General features: G+C 37.7%; 1 protein-coding gene across 1 annotated transcript in view; it reads right to left on the reverse strand.

The window, feature by feature from the left end:
• HS6ST3 (heparan sulfate 6-O-sulfotransferase 3) overlaps positions 1–20,199 on the reverse strand; it is a gene marked incomplete at both ends in the record, with an annotated part of 665,466 nt that overhangs the window by 250,987 nt on the left and 394,280 nt on the right. The gene's annotated exons all lie outside the window — the stretch shown is intronic.

Raw genomic sequence — 20,199 nt, forward strand, 5'->3', positions numbered from 1 at the left:
AAAAACTGGAAACATTTCCACTAAAACCAGGACCAAGACAAGGTTGCCCACTTTCACCACTATAATTCAACATAGTTTTGGAAGTTTTAGCCACAGCAATCAGAGAAGAAAAAAAAATAAAAGGAATCCAAATTGGAAAAGAAGAAGTAAAGCTGTCACTGTTTGCAGATGACATGATACTATACATAGAGAATCCTAAAGATGCTACCAGAAAACTACTAGAGCCAATCAATGAATTTGGTAAAGTAGCAGGATACAAAATTAATGCCCAGAAATCTCTTGCATTCCTATACACTAATGATGAAAAATCTGAAAGTGAAATTAAGAAAACACTCCCATTTACCATTGCAACAAAAAGAATAAAATATCTAGGAATAAACCCACCTAAGGAGACAAAAGACCTGCATGCAGAAAATTATAAGACACTGAAGAAAGAAATTAAAGATGATACAAATAGATGGAGAGACATACCATGTTCTTGGATTGGAAGTATCAACATTGTGAAAATGACTGTACTACCCAAAGCAAACTACAGATTCAGTGCAATCCCTATCAAACTACCAATGGCATTTTTCACACAACTAGAACAAAAAATGCCACAAGTTGTATGGAAACACAAAAGACCCCGAATAGCCAAAGCAATCTTGAGAAAGAAAAATGGAGCTGGAGGAAACAGGCTCCCTGACTTCAGACTATACTACAAAGCTACAGTAATCAAGACAGTATGGTACTGGCACAAAAACAAAAATATAGATCAATGGAACAGGATAGAAAGCCCAGAGATAAACCCACACATATATGGTCACCTTATCTTTGATAAAGGAGGCAAGAATATAGAGTGGAGAAAAGACAGCCTGTTCAATAAGTGGTGCTAGGAAAACTGGACAGCTACATGTAAAAGAATGAAATTAGAACACTCCCTAACACCATACACAAAAATAAACTCAAAATGGATTAAAGACCTAAATGTAAGGCCAGACACTATAAAACTCTTAGAGGAAAACATAGGCAGAATACTCTATGACATAAATCACAGCAAGATCCTTTTTGACCCACCTCCTAGAGAAATGGAAATAAAAACAAAAATAAACAAATGGGACCTAATGAAACTTAAAAGCTTTTGCACAGCAAAGGAAACCAGAAACAAGACCAAAAGACAACCCTCAGAATGGGAGAAAATATTTGCAAGTGAAGCAAGTGACAAAGGATTAATCTCCAAAACATACAAGCAACTCATGCAGCTCAATATCAAAAAAACAAACAACCCAATCCAAAAATGGTCAGAAGACCTAAATAGACATTTCTCCAAAGAAGATATACAGGTTGCCAACAAACACATGAAAGAATGCTCAACATCATTAATCATTAGAGAAATGCAAATCAAAACTACAATGAAATATCATCTCACACCGGTCAGAATGGCCATCATAAAAAAATCTAGAAACAATAAATGCTGGAGAGGGTGTGGAGAAAAGGGAACCCTCTTACACTGTTGATGGTAATGTAAATTGATACAGCCACTATGGAGAACAGTATGGAGGTTCCTTAAAAAATGACAAATAGAACTACCACACGACCCAGCAATCCCACTACTGGGCATATACCCTGAGAAAACCATAATTCAAAAAGAGTCATGTACCAAAATGTTCAATGCAGCTCTATTTACAATAGCGAGGACATGGAAGCAACCTAAGTGTCCATCAACAGATGAATGGATAAAGAAGATGTGGCACATATATACAAGGGAACATTACTCAGCCATAAAAAGGAATGAAACTGAGTTATTTGTAGTGAGGTGGATGGACCTAGAGACTGTCATACAGAGTGAAGTAAGTCAGAAAGAGAAAGACAAATACTGTATGCTAACACATATATATGGAATTTTTTAAAAAAAGAAAATGCTCAGAAGAACCTAGGGGCAAGATGGGAATAAAGACACAGACCTACTAGAGAATGGACTTGAGGATACGGGGAGGGGGAAGGGTAAGCTGGGACAAAGTGACAGAGTGGCATGGACATATATACACTACCAAACATAAAATACATAGCTAGTGGGAAGCAGCCACATAGCACAGGGAGATCAGCTTGGTGCTTTGTGACCACCTAGAGGGGTGGGATAGGGAGGGTGGGAGGGAGGGAGATGCAAGAGGGAAGAGATATGGGGACATATATATATGTATAACTGATTCACTTTGTTATAAAGCAGAAACTGACACACCATTGTAAAGCAATTATACTCTAATAAAGATGTTAAAAAAAACATTGCTACAATTTATGGCAGAGAATGTTTTGCCTCTGTTCTCTTCTAGGAGTTTTATGGTGTCATGTCTTATGTTTAAGACCTTTGTAAAACATGGTTTAATCTAAGGAAAATCTTATTTTTCCAAATATCAGTTTGTCACCAAGCAGGATAATTTGAATCTCTCAGAGCCCAGTTGTGTGGACAAGGTTGGGGGAAGGGAAGCTTGCAAACTTTTACTTTGTCTCAAATAAATTTACTGTTCATCAGAATAATAACTAGAACAATGATGAGGCCAGAGAGGAGGGAGAAAGTGAAAAGAGCTATGGCTAGCAGTAGAGATTGGAGAGTTTCAGATTAGCACTGAATGCCACTGTGAAGATGTGCCATTTATAAACCATGTGGAGTGACCTAAACACTTGCTACTCATTGTGGTCCATGGACCAGCAGCATAGTGTTCATGTGAAAGTTGTTAGAAATGCAGAATCATCAGATCTACTAAATCAGAATCTGCGTTTTCATAAGACCCCAGGTGATTCTAACGCACATTAAAATTTAAGAAGCACTCACTGGTTATGGCTTTTTGGATTTTAAAATAGGGATTGACAGCATCAGTTCTGTCTTTCAAATCACAGGGGAACAACAAAAGTAGGGGGATAAATTATTAATAAAGAAATACCACACCAGGGCAGCCAATTGGGATTCTACTGTGATAGTACAAGTGAGGGATGATAAAGACCAAACTGATGTTGGAAATAGAATGGAGCGAATAGATTTTTTCAGAAGACATATCAGAAATACAAAGAATGGATTTGGAGACTGATCAGATGAAGCACACCTGTGTAAAGGAAGAATTAAGATGAAGTTCTAAGGCTTCCATCTTGGGTCATTTGTCAAATAAGGACTTGTTCACCTGGCACAGAGAAGATATGCATTTCATATGAGTTGGATGACTGCATGCACTACCTATGGATTTCAAATCATGTTCCACAAACACCTGGGGATCTGAAGAGGTGTTTCAGGAACCATCATGGTGGGGAGAAGGAAAGGTGGGAAGTTCTCCAAGTCCTTACTCCCCAAATTTATCTGTGAAACACACAACAACAACAACATATCTATCATGTTTTTCATAATTATCTTACAAATCTTTGAACCATGTAATTTGAGGATCAGTACCAACTCTAATGTCTGGACTATTACCCTCTGTATTCTTGGATTCATGTTATGTTTTGAGGTATTGAGACAAATAAAACTTAGACAGGCTCGGCCTTATTATTAGCAATCTCCAGAATGACAGAGGGGAGAAGTAAACATTGTTTAACATGGCAATTTCCTCTTGTTAACTTGATAACTAAAAGGTAAGGGTGATTCTATCTGAATTTATACTAAAGAAATAATTTGCTAGAAGAAAGCAATTGTTAATGTAAATATATTCAATGTGATTTATCTATAATATTAAAAAAATAAAATCACCTCAATGTTTTACAAGCAAAAATCATGAAAGTTATGAACATCAGGCCTCTACTTGGAAAAAAGTTTATAATAAAATGATAACCAAATAATGAAGAATATAAAGTGTAAGATTACTATGGTTGCAATTATATAAATTCATGTATGCATATGGTTAAAAGGTAGAAAGGCATATGGATAAATAAGGATGAGGTAGAGTATTATAGACATCTGAATCATCACTAAATGCCACAGGTTCTACCTTCAAAGTATACTCTAAATCCAGTATATTCTTACCACATGTACCATCACTACTCTGATCCAAGACTCCATCTCTCCCAACTGGCCTCCATACCCCCTCTTTCAATCTATTCTGATCTCTAGTAGTTACAATAATATTTTCATATAAATTAGATCTTACACTTAGAATATAATCCAAATTTCTAACTCTGGATCAGCTGTTCTCAAATTGGCCTCAGGAGCTCAAAATTTATCATTAGCAGCAATTAAATTCCTAAAAATTATTGAGTACCTCAAGGAGCTTTTGAGGTAATATCTACTGATATCTATTGTATTTTACATTAAAAGTAAGAAATATTAAAAATATTAATTTACTAATATGTTTATAAATAGCAATAATAAATCCATTACATGTTAATATAAATAATGCATTTTTATGGAAACAAAGATACTAACCTACCTCCCAAAAAAATCAGTGAGAGGAATGGCATTGTTTTATATTTTGCACCTTTTTAATGGCTGGCTTAAAAAAGACAGTTAAATTCTCATTTTTGCTTCTGGGTTGATATATTATTTTGGTTGAAGGAGATGAGAAAATCTGGCTTCCCACAATATGTAGTTGGAAAAGGGAGAAATATTTTAATGTCATTTTCAGATAATTCTGGACATTTGTCTTTGGTACCACATGCAAACTTGATGAGTGGTAGTATCTTCATGTTTAGTTACAACATAGAATCTGAAGCTTTACCAGTGAACTTTTGTAAGGTATCATGGTAAAATATACTGGTCTATCTTGCACTTTGAATGAATCTTCTTCTCAGGTATGATTTTTGACATTACACATTGGTCACTGGAAACTATCAGTTCATTGAGTTATGTAGACCATCCAAATGTTGACATATTTCATTACATAATATTTTAAAAGTCACATTTGTTAATATTACTACCAATCTCATCAGTAAAGTCTTAAAAGACTTCAAGTATTGGGTACCTGTCTTGAAGACTGATACAGGTTTTCCAAAAATTCTAATTTTCTCCTGAGAGCTCAAAGTTTATCATTAGCACATAATGGTCTTTGTTTTTTTCAAATGATAGACTCACTTTCAAAGTGATAGGTTCATTCTTGAGAAAATGTCTGCCAAATACCCAAGTCAGAATAACCGTAAGTTGAAGACATTATATCAAGCAAAAAATGATGTTCCATGAGAAACATTACCAGTTCTGCTCACCATCAAGTGCACCAGTGCTTTTCCTTGGGACAACCATCATATTTGGATCTGTGGCAAAATTCTTTAAAGTGTACTTCCCATTTCATGACAAAGAATGTTAAAGAGATGTGTGCTCACAGCTCAATATAATTAATAATTGCAGTGCTTTAGCAAGCTCATTCTTAAGTGAATTTGATACTATGTGCACTGGTCTTGAATGGCAATGAAGTATACAGTGACTAGTACAGTTTAGTGCTCCTGCCTTGATAGACATGAGGGCACCACCCATTGCCTTTCCATCAGGAGTGCAAATATTTACACATTAAATAGTTTTGACCTTGCAGAGGTCCCTGAAAGGTCTTGGGATCCCCAAGGGTCTATGAATCACACTTTGGGAACAACGCAGCCTACCTCTCTAAGGTATCTCTTAACCACTCTCCCACCTTACGCGGCCCAGCCAGACAGGCTTTCTTGCTATTTCTTAAACACTCTGAGCTTGTTTCTGCCTCAGGGCTTCTACATTTGCTATTTCCTCTGCCGGTGAGGCTCCCACTGTGGTTGGCCCAGCTGGTTCCTCCTCCTCACATCCGGTTTCTATTTCAGTGATAGCTCCTCCAAGATGTTTTTCCTGATGCTCCTATCCATGTTAGGCTCCATCTTCCCCAACAGAGCCTCAAGAAAGTCTCTTACACTGTCCAAGTTCTTCATATCACTCAACACTAAGTAGAATTCCATTATGCAACTACTTGCTTACTTGTTGTTTGTGTGCCTCCCCAACTAAATTATAAGCTCCATGAGAGCTAGGATTTTGTTTTATTCACCACTACAGCCCTAATGCCTAGGAAAGTGTTTAAATATCATACTCAACAAATACTTGCTTGATTAAGAAATTAATTTACATTTTTAAAAATCCCTTAAATGCTCTTCCTGTGTTATTTTTCAGTGAATAAAGGAAAGTCTTCTGAGTCATTGCTGTCTAACAAAAATATAATATGAGTCACAGATATAATTTTATATTTTCTGGAAGCCACATTAAAAACGTAAAAAGAAACATGAAAATAATTTAATAATCTACTTTGTTTAACCTAATAGATTAAAATTATTATGATCTAAACATGTAATCAATATACAGTTATTAATATGTTATACTTTATTTTTCTTACTAAATCTTTCAAATCTGGTGTCTATTTTATATTTATAGACCATTTGCACTCAGATTAGCTACATTTCAAGTGCTCAGTAGCCACTTGTGACTACAGGCTACTGTATTGGAGAACACAACCTAAGGAAAGATGGGGAGAAACCAAGTCAAAGAACTTTCTTTCTCCCAAGCCTAACAGAATGAAGAAAAATATTATAAACAGTAGCAAATAATAATAATAATTACCAAAAGCAATCAAATAAAGGAAGAGTCCAAGTTCATACTATGAGTTTTGCAAAATGGTGGCCATGAATGAGGTAAAAATTTTGTCATCGTTCCACACTTCTAATCATCCCCACCTCAATCCCCAGAAATGGAACTAGGCAAAGAAGATGAATTACCAGTTTGTTGAGAATTTTCACGAATGCCTCCTGATTTGGAAAGAATTAAATGGAAGAGGTGAGCAGGCAGCCCTTAACTATCACTGCCAGATCTCAGCAGAAATAAAATAAATCCTCCACAGCACCACACTGATTCAAGGGCAGAATTCTAAGTCACCACACAGCATCCAGAGTGACCTTTCTAAAATTCAGTCCTGATCATGACACTCACCTATTTTAAATCCTTCTGTTGTGTACCTCATTCTTTGGAGAAGTTCCAGGATCGTCAGCACATCTCTCAAGTTCATTGTGGTTGAGCTCCTGGGTCTCCCCGGTTCTTCATCCACTTTCATCTTAACCTTCCCATCTGCATGACACACTTTCACTATACCAAACAAGTGGCAGTTCTGCAAATCAGGAACGTCTGTGCCTTTCGCTGAGCTACTCCATTTGCCCAGAATATATTCTACCTTCCCTTTCCCTGGCTAACTTCAAAACCCCTGCAAATTCAACTCAGCAACTTACCAACAACCCTTCCGCATCCCCAAGGTTAAAACTAATCACGGGTCCCTGTGTTTACACGGTGTCCTAGGAAGCCTCTGGATTAGTGCACACACAGCACTATAATTGTGGCTCTGCATGTACATCTTGCTGACTGAAGCACAAAATCCTTGAGCTCAGGAATGACATGTCTCATTGCTTTGTCACCAGAGCCTAACACAATGCCTGGTTCATGGTTTACACAATATATAGTTGTAGAAAAAGTGAATTAATATGTTTAGACTTGCTGTCATTTACTGGTTCTCATCACACTTATAATAGGTACATTACAAAAGAAAATTGATAATGAAACAAAAACATTCTAACTAGGCAGAATAATAATTCCAGTTGAAGTTCTTTCAGAGTCACAGATTATATATGATATCATTGATAGCAAAACAGATCATTAAAGACCCCAAATTGAGTTTGGTGTGTGTGTGTGTGTGTGTGTGTGTGTGTGTGTGTGTAGGAGTGAGAGAGAGAGTATGTGTGTTTAGTGCTGAAACATTAGGAACATGTTCAAAGCTTCTGTGTCAGTATATTTTCAGTAGCTGGTGTGCTCTGTTGCCTGTAGAGGCAAGAGTCAATATTCCTGGTGAATCCCCAGGTTTAGAGACCACTGGTGACTGGGAGGGGTGGGGAGTGAAACAGAAAATGATGTGGGTAATTTAAAAAACACATTCGTTCCCTAATATCCCATCTCCACCCTAGCAGGTACTGAGAGTGAGAAGCTCAGAATTCACCTCAAGGCAAAACAAGCTAAAGACATCCTTTGTGACAGAAATTAATTTGCCTGTGGAAAACCAGTATGGGTTGAGAGAGCAATTGAGGGTCAATTTGCTAGCCTATTTCATACCCAAACACTCTCAATTAAATTGATGCTCAAGAAACATAATTCAGACAACAAAAGACAACTTTCAAAAGTGTCTTTTGAAAGTGAATATTCATTCAAAAAATGAATATTATTCTTATAGATATTTAAGAAGATATTGCCACCATAAAATAAAAACAGAATGCTATGAGAAAGAAACATATGTGAAAAGAAAAAGAATATAATTGTCTTTTATAATTATAATTATCAAAATAAAAATCCAAATAAAGAATTACAAATTATTTTTCTAGGAAATCTTCCAGAACAAAGAAGAAAAGCACACAGAAAACATGAGATGAAATTTAAGAGAGAAAAAGATTCAATCTAGGAGAGTCAACATTGAACCAATGGGAGTTCCAAGAAGAGAGAACACCCAAAATGGAGGGAAGCATATAATCAAATAAAGAACAGAAGAAAAAATTTAAGACCAGAATGAAAATAAAAAGATTCTGCACCTTGGCACATGCTTGTGAAATTTCAGAACAATCAAGAATAGCAGAAAATCCTGAGTATCTAGAGGAAAATTAAACATGAAGATTATCTACAAAGTACTGAGTGCTCCACTTTTCACTATCAACACTAGATGCTAAAAGGCAATGGAACAGGGCAAGCAAAACCCTGGAGGGACATTCCATTATCCTAGAGAACTACGCCAACACAAACTGTCAGTTAAGGATGTGGATAAAACACTCACATGCTTGGGCACTCAAGAACTCAGAAAATCTCCCTCCCAGGTACCTTTTCATAAGAAGTTATTAGAGTATATGCTCCCACAAAGTGACCTGCATTGCGTGCCCAATTAAAAATCGCAACCCTCAGTAAACATAAATGAGCTATCAAGCTACAAAAAGACATGGAGGGGCTTCCCTGGTGGCGCAGTGGTTGATAGTCCTCCTGCCGATGCAGGGGACATGGGTTCGTGCCCCGGTCCGGGGGGATCCCACATGCCGTGGAGCGGCTGGGCCCGTGAGCCATGGCCGCTGGGCCTGCGCGTCCGGAGCCTGTGCTCCGCAGTGGGAGGGGCCACAACAGTGAGAGGCCCGCGTACCGCAAAAAAAAGAAAAAAAAAAGGAAAAAAAAAGACATGGAGGAACCTTAAATGCATATTTCTACCTGAAAGAAGCCAGTCTGAAAAGGCTACCTGCTGTATGATTCCAACCATATGACATTCTGGAAAAGGCAAAACTGCAGAGATGGTAAAAAGATCAGTAGTCTCTGTGGGTTTGGGGCAAGGGAGAAAGGATAAATAGATGGAGCACAGGGAAGTTTTTGGCTGAAACTGTGTGATACCCTAATAATGAGTAAGGGACACCATATGTTTATCAAAATCCACAGAATGTTGGACAAGAAGAGTGAACTTTAATGTAAACTAAGGACTTTAGTTAATAATAATATAAAAATATCCATTCATCAACTGTAACACTAACTAATGCAAGATCAAACGGTAAGTCCCCTACGTATGAATGAGTTCTGTTCTGAGAGCATGTCCATAAGTCCAATCTGTTCGTTAAGTCCAACAAAGTTAGCCCAGGTACCCAACTAACACAATCGGCTCTATAGTACTGTGATAGTTTTATAATACTTTTCACACAAATAATACACAAAAAACAAACACAAGAAATAAAGAAGATATTTTTAATCTTATAGTACAGTACCTTGAAAAGTACAGTAGTACAGTACAACAGCTGGCATACAGGGGCTGGCATTGAGTGAACAGGCAAGAAGAGTTACTGACTGGAGGAGGGAGAGGAGGTGAGAGACAGTAGAGCTGAAGGATCATCAGCAGCAGGAGACGGAGGGCAAGCTGCAATGTCACTCACACCTGACGTTGATGGCACAGGTTCTGGTTCCTTGCTGGATTCAGTTCTATCTACCCTCTTGAAAAAATGATCCAGTGATGTCTGGGTAGTAGCTCTTTTTTTTCTCATCATAGATGACATGGTAGCACTGGATTGCATTATGAATGGCTGCTGCAACCTTCGTGTACCATTCTACGTTCGGATCCTGTGCCTCAGAATCTCACAGTGCCTCCTCAAATAAAGAAAATCCCTTTGCCATTTCCTGCATCGTGAATCTCTTTGGTTCTTTAGTTACTTCTTCTTTCTCTTGTCTCTCTTTGTCCTTTCTCTGGGCCTCCAATTCCATCAGGCCTTCATTCGTAAGCTCCTCGTGTTGCATGGCAAGGAGTTCAGTGAAGTCGTCCTCTTGCAGATCTAGCTCCAGCTTCTCGCTGAGGGTCACTAAGTTGCTGAAGACCTCTTTGGACTCCTCATCCACCTCCTCAAATCCACGAAAATCGTGAGCAAACTGTGGGCAGAGGTTCTTCCAAACCCCATTCATGGTGATGGCCATAACCTCATGCTAAGCAAAGTCAATATTTTTTATGGCCTTGTAGATGTTATAGTCCTTCCAAAATTATCACAAGGCTGCTCCTGATTCGTCACTCATCTTTACTGCCTGACGAAAAGTGTGATGTAAATAATATTTCTTGAAAGTCGCTGTAACTTCCCGGTCCATAGGTTGGATCAGCAACATAGTATTCAGTGGCAGATGCACTCCTTTGACGTTGGGATGAAAGTCATCCATGGATGGGGGGTGGCCCGGAGCACTGTTGAGCAGCAAAAGAATGTTGAATGGGACGTCCTTCTCCAAGCATTATTTCTCCACCTCTGGGACCAAGTGGTAGAAAAATCAGTCCTGGAACATAGCCTGTGTAACCCAGGCTTTGGGGTTACTCTTCCACACAACAGGAAGAGAGCCCTTGGCTATGATTTCAAGGGCTCTTGGGTTCTCAGAATGAGAAACTAAGAAAGGCTTCAGCTTCATGTCACCAGAAGCATTGCCACCAAACAACAGAGTTAGCCTATTGTTTGTTGCTTTATATATAACCTGGCATCAACTTTTCCTCCTTACTGATGTAACCTCGGTCTGGCAGCCTCTTCCAGTACAGTCCTATCTCACCCACATTAAAAACCTGCTCGGGTCAATACACGCCTTCATCAATAATTTCTCGAAGCATGTCAGGAAACTCCCAGGCATCTACCGTATCTGCACTCGCTGCCTCGCCACTTAGTTTTACGTTGTGAAGGTTGGCTCTAGCCTTGAACCGATGAAACCAGCCATGGCTGGCATTAAAAGATGTGCGCTCTAATTCTTTGCCGTGTTTCTTCTTCAAGTCTTCATAAAGGCTTTTAGCTTTCTCTTGAATCAGCATTAAGCTGAGCGGGACTCGACACTGATGCTGACCCTGCATCCACATACTGAGAAGTTTCTCCATCTCCTCCATCACTTTTCCACGCTTCTTCACTTTATTGTTGACATCATCGGCAGATTTCACATGTTCCACGATCTTGTCCTTGTCCTTTAGAATCGTGCCAATGGTTGCACGATGCATGGTATAAGAACGAGCGACGTCTACCATCTTTTCACCTCGCTCCACTCTCAATTATTTTCACTTTTGTTTCCATCGTTGTCGCTTGGCACTTCTTAGTCCCAGCTACATCACCGCTGCTTTTACATTTGCTTCTGGACATCCTGGGCTTGAAATAAAGATACTGTACTACTGTACTCTATACAGTACTGCACAGTAAAGTACACAAAAGCTCAACCACTTGTAGAGGATGTGCACACGTGACAATGTACGCCAGACACGTGAGCTAACTTAAGTGACTGGACATGAGAACGCAGTTCGCATCTTTGAAAGTTCACAACGTGAAGGTTCGTATGTAGGGGACTTACTGTAGTAGTAAGGGAAACTGTGGCGGGAGATGGTATATCTACTTGCTTGGTATCTCTCTACTTGCTGCTCAGGTTTTTTACAAACCTAAAAAACTGCTCTAAAGAGAAAGTCTGTTAATTAAAACAATAAATTGCAGCTCTGATCCTCACAGGTCCTTCTAGCCTCCTTTACCCTGATCTACATTGTCTATTTTTTTCCCAAAGCACTCACCACCTTCTAACATACCTATATAAGTTAGCTTTTTTTATTGTTTATTTTCTGTTTTCCTGGCTACAATGAAAGTTCCACAAAGACAGGGATTTTATATGTTTAATACACCAGTATATCAAAAGTACTCGGAAGAGTGCCTGGCATGGAGGAAGTACTCAAAAAGTACTTGTTGAATAAATATAAAAACAAAGTAAAACAAACAAAAAAAAGGAAAGAAAACTAAGAACAGGGATTCCTGGAAACAAGAGACATTACCCGGCATATCAGTGAAAGCTGCACCCTGCGTGACCTTGGGCTGCAGACCTGGAGAGAATCCCATCTACACAGGGGCAGAGGGTGGACAGGCCTTAAGAGAATGTCTTAAGGTATAAAGTAGATTCAGGAAGAGGTTTAAAGTTTCACAGCTAATAACTTGCATAAGTGAGATATAAGCTCATTTGGCCTGACTCCAAAGCTGTGCTTGCATCCATTATACCATACTGCCTGCCTCCTAAGCTATAAATCGACAGATCAATGTTGTCTCCCCAAGTAAGTTTAGACTGCCCAAGGGCAGAACTAATTGTTACTCATACTTATACACTTTCTGTGGCCAGCTCACCACTGATCACATCGTCAGACCCTGCCCAGAAATATTCATTCATTTCCTCCTCTGTCCCCAGTGGTAGGTCAGCACAGGTAAGAGTTTAGTTTAGATGCAGTCATTCAAAGCACAGGCACAAGAGCTACCTAAAAATAGCCAATCTCTGTCCCACAGTTTATGTGGAGTGTATACACATCACTGACTGAAGTCATAGTTCTTATCTAGCAGACAGACTATCAAGCACTGCCAATTTCCTACCAGCCAACTAGGAACAGTCACTAACATCAACAGTTCAAGGAGAACTGGGACCACCAGTCATTAACAAAGCAATTCAAATATGGCATTAACCATGTTTAAGCCCCAGAAGATTCTCCAGGTTTTCTCTGCCCAGCCCACTAAGAACACATCTTCTGAAAGCCAGGGAGAATGAACTCCATTACCTTGTGCTAAGTAAATAGCTTTTAAACAAGGGTTTTATCATTTTAGACAACTTACCAATAAAAAATAAAACAGAATGCACATATGTGGATCATAAACTCTCTATCTATTCTAAAGTCATTTTCAGTCAAAATGTGAAAATAAATGTTTTCTAAAGGCGTGTACATAGGAAGGATAGGAATAACGTTCCAGAACACAGAAACCTGTCCTTTTTAGAAATAAGTGAAATGATCTGAGCATGAACACCACTTCGTAAAACCACCTGAAAACTGTAAGATGACTCTGAATGAAGGATAGGCATTATAAAATGTAGCCTAATAAATAAGAAGTTCAAAAATGCTATTAGACATTTCCTTTTCACAAGATAGTTTCTTTTAATAGGAACACAATATAGAGGAATAATTATATTATTGCTGCCTTAATGCAGACATTCTAATTTCTATGACTTAAATATCTAGGTAACTACTCATTTAAGATAAATAGTTACTTACACCAAGCAAGTAATACAAAAGAATATTTGCAGACTTTATTTTTACCATCTGAGGGGGAGGAGAGGTAGTGGTGATGTACACAGGATAATATTGTCTTGTGTACTTTTTATAAATAGTTTCAAAAGTTGCATATAACATACCTAATATACTACATAGATTAAATAAATAGTACTGCTTCTCTAAATATCATGCTCTAAGCAACTGAATTAACTAGTACTATTCTTCTTCCCACAAAAAAAGGAAATAAGAATTAATTTGCAGTCATGCCCACTGCCTCGTGTAGGACATATTCAATTAATATTTGAATGGTCTTAATCAGAAAGAAATTCATAATGGTCTAGGTCTCATTGCTGTTCCTTCAATAAAAATCTGTTTAGGAGATGGTGTCTTCATCACGGAAAAGGAAGAGTTTCAAGGCCACCCAAAATGACTAGAGAAAGGAGAGGCTTTAACAAAAGTCCATGGGTCAAAACCATTATCTAAATTTCTTCATCAAGGAAAATTTAAAAGTCCAATGTGGTAGATTTAATTATTGCCCCTCTGTTCTGGTCCCCAATCCCAGCTCTGACCTCTATGGGTGGCACACACTTCTCTGCCCCACTGTTATTGGGTTGGCCATAAGATTTGCTTTGGCCAATGGAATGTAGGAGGAAGTGATGGTATGCCAGTTCAGAGCAAGGCCTCTTACCCCTCTGGTTGCTTCCAATCACTGCCATAAAAAAAGCATACCACTGGTAACCACTGGTCACAGAAGAAGGACAAATATGTGGAGATGACCTGGACTTCACCATGGCTTTGAACCAAGACCAGCTAAACCCAGATCTGATCACTGAACTCCAGAAAACCCATAGATCCATTAGTGTGAAAACAAAATGCTATTGTTGCATGCCCCTAGACTTGGGGGTAGTTTGTCACACCACCTTATTGTGACAACAGTTAAGGTTAACACCTAATAATTTTGAAAACTATTTAGGTTGTCAATCCACCAAGACTAGAATAAATGCAATTCTTTTCAATGTGTCCATTGAGGTCCTAATGTAAGTGATTATACTGAACAAAATAAGGGTTTTTCAATTTTTTCTTAGGCATAGAAAAAATACTGAAAATATAAATTAAACCTTTTTTCAAAAAATATGCAAAATCAAGAACATTTAAATTTCATCAAAATATATCAGAGATGGAAAATGTTGTGCTATTGAATAGATATTTATTGAGTATCTATTAAGTGCTCAATAGATGTGAATACAGAGATGAGAAGTACAGGTTATGTAAGTAGAGTAGTGTCAGTCACATAGTAAGTATGTCATAAATATTAATGCTGTTATTATCTTCATCATCACCATCTAGACAAAAAATAACATATATTATAATAACAATGCAATACAATAATTTCTAAATGGAACTCCACATAGCATTGAAACAGGAGTATAGAGCACAAACAGCCTCCATCTGCTTTAAGGAATCTGACAGTCTCTTAGAGTAGGCAGCATTTAAGGTGAAAGGAGGAAGATGCCTAAGAGTTTGCAAATTCAAGAGCAAGAAAAGGCATTTGAGCACATATAAAGGCACAAAGCATGCATGTACTCAGCATATGCAGAATGAATAAAGCAGAAGTGACTCTACTAGAAGGTAAACAAGGCCATCCCTTCAGGTCTACCATTAGCAAGGACCTCACAAGCTCAATGCCTCAAACGATAGCCTGATCCCTACAATTTGGACTAAGGGAACATTCCTATTGGGCTGCATGCCTATTAATTCAATAAATAGAATTGCCTTTTTCAATTCTTATAAAGGCACAAGAAATTCTATGGATCTTATTTTTATTAGAGCTGCATGTTAGTGATTTACTCAAGTTTACCAATATTTGGTATTCAAAAACAAACGCTCTATTATTCCTAAAGTTAATGGGAACCCAAGTGAAGAAGTATAGCAAGGAGGCCAGCCGCCACACCAACTGCAAAGCTCCTTCCTAGGAGGCCAAGGAGTACATAAAGATAGATCGAATTCTTAACAGTTTTAGAAGGACGCTTTGTTTTTAGTGTACAATCACTATTGCCTTGAGGTAGCTCTGACTTTCAATTGCTATTCTAGGTTTTTTATCATAAATTACTGTTCATTTACCTTCATCATTATTAATACTTTCCCCTGAACTGCTTGCTACTAGACAACATCACTTGCATGTCTAATAGAATCTCAAATTTAACTTGTCAAAAATCGAACTCTTTATCAATACCACATCAAAATACCTAAGTAAATTAATAAAAGGGACTTCATTCAGAGTTATGTTTTTAGTCTGCTCGGGCTGCTGTAACAAAAACGCCACAGATTGGGTAGCTTAAAAGCCAGAAATTTACTTCTTACAGTTCTGAAGGTTGGGAGTCCAAAATCAAGGTGCTGGAAGGGTTAGTTTCTTTCTGAGACCTCTCCTCCTGGCTTGTCAGTGGCCACCATGTGCTTCTTTGCTCACATGACTTCTTCTTTATACTCTAGTAGAGAGATCTCTTTCTCTTCCTCTTCTTATAAGGCCACCAATCCTGTTACACTAGGGCCCCACTCTTATGACCTCACTTAACTTTGATAGCTCCTAAAGGCCCCATCTCTAAATACAGTCCCATTGGGGGTTAGGGTTTCAACATATGAATTTTGGGGAGACACAATTCTTTCCATAGCAGTTACGTATGGTAAATTGCATCACCATTCACTCCAATGATCAGGCCAAGAAAAACCTTGAAAGTAAACTCCTTTCAAACTTTTTATATCTCATACTGCAATTTATCACCAAATCCTGCTGGCTCTACCTTCAATATAAAGCCCAAATCCTGTAAAGTCTACCCTATAAATCTACTGAACTGGGTGTCATCTAGTCTCAGAATTATTACAATGGCTTCTTATCTGTACCCCACTCCCCAAATTCCACCCCTGCCCTCCCAAAAGCTATTCTCTACACAGCAGCCAGAGTGATCCTTTGAAAAACAAGTTATGACCTATCACTACCCTGCTCAGATCCTCACTAGCTTTGCATCCCACTGAGAATGAAATCCAAATCCTGACCACATCCCACAGGCTCATGAGCAGATTCCGGATCAACCGCCTCCTCCCACTAGCTACTCACTGGCCTAAATACAACCACACCATCCTCACTCTCCCCTGCACACTTCAAGAACATTCCTGTCTCACGGTTTCTGTACTTACTTGTCCCCCTGCTTGGGAATCTCTCCCCCAGAGCATGGCTCTGTTTCTCATTTTATCTTACTCAATTTAGGTCTCTGCTCAAAGATGGCCTCCTAAGAGATCACTTCCCTCTTCACCCTGTTTAAAACGTCTGCATACCTTAGTTTTTTCCCACAGTACTTTTCCCATAGTACTTTGATGTTTATGTTTATGTGTGCATTTGTTTATTATGTATCTATGCCCATGAGAATGAAAGCTTTACAAGGCATAAAAGTTCTCCTTTCTCTTTTCCTCCACCCTTTCCTCTACTTCCTCCTTTTTCCCACTGTATTCCCTCACGTAGAAGAGTACCTAGACTATACTGTCTATTTAAATAATATATATTGGATAAACTAATGGATTTGGTTGTTATGGTTTCTTAGTTTGCCTTACAATATGTGGTGATACATATTCTATCAACAATATTTTAACCTATAATTTTTCAGTAAGTAGACTTTAAGATATCTATGAGCTATGATTCAAGTGTAAACCATCCCATTCTTCAAACCTACACTAAAGATGCCAACCTAACACTCCAAATTTGCTTGTAACTTATCACTGTATTTTTGTTGTTGTTTTTCCACTGGAAAATAGAACCTGAGAGCATAGACCACAGATAAAATGTCTGAGAACCATTGTACTAACCAGTAACAAACAAACTCTCAGCAAAAATGTATGAATAATACTTAACAGTTGCATGTAAATGTGTCCTTATTTACACACATGTCATTTGTATAGAGTATGTAAGTATGCAGTATACTTTATGAACACATCAATAATGCAAAATCCCTACCAAGATGCAGATGCATACTTCCTCAGACCTCACGCAGGACACAGATATTCTCCAATTTACCTGTACAGTCTTGAAAGAAATATTCAGGGATCCTTGGATTAAAGTCATGAGAGAGATCTAGAGTCATGGCCATACACATGAAAGGTGGGTGAAGATTCTATAAATCACAATTAGAGACTCTGGAAAATCAGGGAAAGATTGCAAAAGGAGACATATCTGTTTCTATTGTTTACTATCTAGCTTTTCTTCAGGGAGACCATGGCATATAAAGCAGAGGGAATGAAGACGAGAGATATGCAAGAGCCACGTGACAACAGTAAGATATCATAACCTCAAGAGTGTTGCTCTGAGCCATGGAGGCCTCTTGAAGGCCCAGTTTGAGACAGATGCCCTAGTGAGGCTGAGTGACAAGAGTTTTCAGATTGTTTCATCTCCCTAAAACACCCAGCTTTCATGTTCCACATGTGCTTTCCTTCAGTAAATAGCCATCCCCGTTACTACAGAAGCAATCCCTTAAAAGGCTCCAGTAACACAATTACACATAAAGCCTGGGAGAACAGAGGAATAAAGAAACATATACATACATTACAAGAGGCAATACCCAAGGAAACATGGGCAAAGTTCAGATAGCTCTCTGTTGACTCAAAGAAATTATTAACAGCATGACGGCTCTAAAGAAAAGAGCTCAGGAAAGAGATACAAGAGTTCAAAGAATAGTTAAGACAACATAAGAAAATAAAATAAGCCGGTAGAGCTCAGACAAGAAGTGTAAAGGAAAGAAACATAAAAATTCTAACACAAAAATGAGGGTTCATACACATAAAAAAGTCAGAATCATGGTGAAAATCACACAAAACAAAATAGAAATTAGCAAAGATATTTAAATGTTGATGGCAATGAGCACAGACATGAAAACAAAGTAAACTCCAAATGAGTATTATTGGTATTTAGAAAGAAAAAAACAGGGCAAAAATAAATGAAAACAAAAAAGTGTTCAATGATACAAAAAAAAAAAAAAAAATTCCTAAAATAAAGACTTGAATCTTTACATCTTATCCCGGGGTGAAAAAAAAAAATGCACAGAAAGATCAAGTCCAAAATATACTGTGAACAGTCATTGAACTTCAAGAATAAGAAGAGATATTATACAGATATCTTTATAATATAGATATTATTATATCCAATAAAGAGTGGTGGGGGGAGAATACATTTAAAAGGGAAAAAATACAGTTTGATCTCAGATTTATCCAAAGCAACACATAATGCTGTGTAATAACAGCCCACAGAATTTCAAGGGGAAAGAAGATTTTACAACAATGTTAGAATCGTCCAACTGGAGTAGCAGAAAGATAGTCTAAAGCTTACAAGAACAAAGGGAAAACAACTTCCATGAAGCCTTTCTTAAAACCACTGAGTAGTATTATCACTGTTTCTAGTGGAACTTCTGCCCATACTCTAAGAAACAAACAACAAAAAACCCCCACAAAAAACAAACAAACAAAAAAGAAATGAGAGCTTTAAGTTCAGGAAAACGAGAGAAAAAGAAAAGATACATTATTTATAGATGACGTAATTGTCCACACAGATAAAACCAATAGAATAATCCAACTGCTAGAATTAATAAGAGGGTTCTGTGAGGTTGACAGACACAAGATCAACTTTACAAAACCAGTAGCATTTTTCTACCGCAATGATGAACTACTAGAAAACATAGTTAAGAATCAAGATACAATGACAATAAACTTATGAAATGTCTAGGAATTTTAAAAGAATTAATAAGTCCTTTATAGAGAGAAATGTTAAACCTACTGCAGGACTTAAAGAAGACATAACAGATGAACAGTTTATACTCTTAGGAACACAATATTAACAAGAAGTCAATCAATCTTCCCCTCATCAATCTAAAATTCAATACAATCAAAATAAAAATTCGAGCTGAAATTTTGGGGGATTTTGATAAACTCAATATAAAACTTTTTTTTTAATTTCAATAAAAATTCCAAGAATAGCCAGTTCAACATTGCAAAAGAAAAGCAGAGATGGGGGACTTGCCCTAAGAGATATTCTTAAAACACACTAAAGTCACAGTAATAAATACAATATGATACTGGGGCAAGACAAAGAGACTAAATGTATAATCATATATCTTTGTATACCTTTGGTACCTTAAATATACTGATGGAAATTAGTCTGCATAGTCAGTAATGTTGAGAAGACTGATCCACTATATGGATGAAAGAAAACCTGTATTCCCATCTAACAGTGTGTACAAAAGTCGATTTCATACCAAAATGTGGAAATTAAAGCAATAAAGTTAACAGTCAATGAAGTAGAAGAAAACTTCATAACCTAGGGATACAGAAGGAATTCTTGAGAATAAGCCTCAAAGCACTGACATAAAACAATACTGATGGACTTGATTAACTAAAAAGTGAGAATTTCTGTTCAACTAAGGATACCATGTACAAAGTTAGCCACAACAAAATGACAGAGTGGGAGATGTGTGCAATCTAACTTCAGTAAGGGAATCATGTCGAGAATGCCCAACAAATCAAAATCAAACAAACAAAATCAAAAAACACAATAAAAAATGGGCTGTGCAGATGTGCAGGCAATCCAATGGAACGAGAAACTCAGAGGCTAGGAAGCTCAAACTCATTCGTATTTAGA

The sequence above is a fragment of the Hyperoodon ampullatus genome (genome assembly GCF_949752795.1).
Source record: "Hyperoodon ampullatus genome assembly, chromosome: 16".
Lineage (NCBI taxonomy): Eukaryota > Metazoa > Chordata > Mammalia > Artiodactyla > Ziphiidae > Hyperoodon > Hyperoodon ampullatus.